This window comes from Leptonychotes weddellii, chromosome 8, assembly GCF_054177405.1.
Source record: "Leptonychotes weddellii isolate Sample4059 chromosome 8, ASM5417740v2, whole genome shotgun sequence".
Classification (NCBI taxonomy): domain Eukaryota; kingdom Metazoa; phylum Chordata; class Mammalia; order Carnivora; family Phocidae; genus Leptonychotes; species Leptonychotes weddellii.
The window spans coordinates 60,819,785-60,823,470 of NC_138376.1; positions in this window are offsets into that span (position 1 = coordinate 60,819,785).

Sequence of the window (3,686 nt, forward strand, 5' to 3'; positions counted from 1 at the left end):
TTCTGGGGAAATTCATCATCCAGGTACTTACGATATGACAGAAAATTTCATGAAAATAACAATATTTTACTTTTCTTTTTATTCCTCAATACAGACATATAAATTTAATTATATACTGGTAATTCATGTGTATGTACTATAAATATATATAATATGCTGTATATTTTTAATATATTTAATTATACATATATTTTTAATTTTATATTGCCAGCCTGTATATCCTAGTGGAGCTGACTAAAAAAAGGGTTGTAACCTGGCTGCAAAATGGCAAAAAACTAGTTGTTGTAGAGCTGAGGTTAAGTATAGCTCTAGTTTCTTGCCATTCCATTAAGAAATAGGGAACAGAGGCCAGGGGGATCTATTACTTTGCCTGGCAAGCATTAAGCAATGTCATGGGTGGATAGATGGATGGATTTTCCCAATATGTTTGCAGGCTATCCTTCTATTGATATCAATTCCCTCTCCTTTATTCTTTAAATTTCCCTCTCAAATATTGATTCACATGTAAAAAGCTTTTGAGTTGATCACAAGACAAATGTAAAAAGAAAACACATATTCACATGCCATCCACCATGCTTGTCATAATTCTCTCCCATGCCTCTTTTTCTTCAAAAGCTGCCAATTCTCTCTCATGTAATTTATCTTGAATAAATTGATAGCAAAAGTATTTTTGCACCTACCATAACCATAGTCAGTACACCTTCCCCACCCTGAAGTAGAAGATGAAATAAATGTGAAAAGATATCATATAATAGTCACTCTGTCCATCTGTTTTCTTAGAATTTAAGCTCCAACAGAACTGAGACCATGTCTTCCAGAAACTGTGCATGTCCAATAAATATAATTTCAAGCAGTCTCACTGGGAGGACTCAGGTTCTCTATGTAGTTATCCTTATTCCAGCTTACCACTGCCTGCATGATGCTTATTCTTCATTCTATTTCCACTTGCTTCTGTTTCCTGTTTTCTTCCAGACTATGGTCAAGGCCAGAAAGCTCCTCAGTCTACCCTTTGCTCAGCTAGGGGTGTCTCCTCCCTTCTTCAACTTGCATGCTATTAAATAGGGCTTTTTATAGTACCCAGACTATGTCAGCCCTCTCAGATGAATTACTTTTTCTAAAAAAAAAAAAAAATGATTCATGATCTTGACCCCTGGGCTGGAAAGTAATGTCTCATTGAGTGAAAAGGCAGCATAAAACTTTTGAGAAACTAGTTTATTTTTCAGCTCATACCTGTTAACTTTCCAGTAGTTGCTGGAAATTATTGTGAAGAATACAAGAAAGAATTTGGCCATGTTGTATGGAAACAGCAATAAAAAAAATGTTCTGTATATAAAAAATTAAGGAAAGCAATTATTACTAGTCCAGCTACTAGTAGGATTCAGTCATTGTTTCATTTATCATTCAGGATATAATAATCTCTTTGGGAAAAGTTTATCCCAAAACATTACTACTAATAACTCTTTTGCCATCTTATTTATGTGAGGTAAACTTAACTGATCCTAGCATCAAGAGACAAAAATGTGAAAGTAAAATATATCAGATTAAATCATTGTCAAATTACCAATTTGCCTATAAAAATTCTGAAAAATTAATTAAATAGGGAATAAGAGGAACCAAAAAGATTAAGTCCACTTACTCTACTTATTTTTTTGCATTTAAAAAAAAAGTATGTCATACATTATTTCAATAAGAAAAAATAGTTTTTTATTTCAAATGTAACTGAAGTCTTTCCATTTTGTATCTTTAGAATTCTACCCCTTTGTCCATTTACAAATCAATATTTATTAAAAATCTACTTTGTGTAATGCAACAATATAAATAAAACACAATTCCTGACCAGAATAAACTCATATTTTAAAAGGCAAACAAGTAAAGAAAAATGGCAATAATATATATGAAGTATAATAGTAGAGATTTCATAAGGTCAGAGATGGCTCAAGGAAGCAGTGGGCAATTCTCTCAGGAGAGTTAGTAGGTAAAAATATATAGAATATATCAGACAGACTAAGTGGTAAAGAACATTCTCAGAAGAAAATGAACCATATGCGTAAAGACATGGACACATGAACCAGCATAAAGTGTCTTGAGAACTACAAGCCAAGCGTCATGGCTGGAGCATGAGGGGAGAAGGTAGGTGGTGAGGCGGCATTTTCAATATGACTTCTGGAGATGAAATAAACATTGTTTATTGGGCCAAGGACTAGAGTCATAGCAGGTTTCAACATTGTGATAAGAAGCAGAACTAGCTCTACGTTCATGCACTTGTGCAGCTACCTAGGGCCCAGTGTGTAGAAGGGCTCCATGCCTGGTTTAATGCTCCGCTGTCACCATCTTGAAGTTTTTAATTTTGAACAAGAGGTCCTGTATTTCATTTTGTACTGGGCTCCACAAACAATGGCCATACTTAATGTTTAGAAGTTTAAACAATAAGTATTTCTAGAAAAAAAAAAAAGATGGAACTAAATTCTCCTTGGATTATTTGTGGTTCTCTGTCTTTAACAAGTGTCAGTCAGTATACACAAATGCCAATAATTCTCAAAAGAAGGAAGAGAAATTTCCAAAAAATATTGTTCCTGACCAAAGCTATTCACTGAGAAAACCAGTTAGATGGCTGCAATCGTTAGCCTTTTCTGCTGATTCTTGCTCACACTCACGTTTGAAAATAGCCTCCAATTCATTCTCAGGGATTATCTTTATAAAAACAAATCCTTTAAACAGCATGCATGAAATCATTTGGCATTCCCTTTGCCAGAACGTACAGTGTTTAATTCTCAGCCTCCTAACTCAACCTACTTTCCACTTAGAATCTTAAACAATGGTATGTAAGGTTATAGATGAGCTTTGGTTTACATTCTAGTTATACAATGATTTATATTATTTCTTATCTAGGGAATAACAAATTAAGTTATGATTGCCAAAATTATTCATAATTCATTTATCTGTCTTTAAAATGAAAGTCTTTGGCCCAATAAACAATGTTGAATTCATCTCCAGAAGTCATATTGAAATGAATCCTTTTCCTAATATCTTTCTTTTATTCGAAGCATCACATTGATTCCATTTACCATCTGTTTCAGTAAGAATGATTTCTCCATATGTATTACTCTCAGCATTTTTTCCACCATAACCCTAGATCAACACAGACAATATGTTTTAGTTTTTCATTTTGTTTTGTTTTTATTGGAGTACAAAATTTAGAAGGCACAAAAATCTTAGGAGATCAATAAATATATATACATGTATATGTATACAAGTATGTACATACACATACACACATAAATGTAACCACCATCCAGATCAAGATATAGAATATTTCCAACACCTAGAAAGATATTTTATACCCTTCTTAGTCAATACTCCCCCAGAGTTAACCATTAATCTGACTTCTATAACCATCTTGCCTATTCTTTTTAAATTCCAGTATAGTTAACATACAGTGTTAAATTTATTTCAGGTGTATAATATAGTGATTTGATAATTCCATACAAAACCCAGTGCTTATCACAAGTACCCTCCTTAATCCCCATCTCCTATTTCATCCATCCCCCCACCCACCTCCCTCTGGTAACCATCAGTTTGTTCTCTATTGCTAAGTCTGTTTCTTGGCTTGTCTCTCTCTCTCTCTCTCTTTTTCCTTTTGGTTTTGTTTATTCATTTGTTTGTTTCTTAAATTCCACATATGAGTG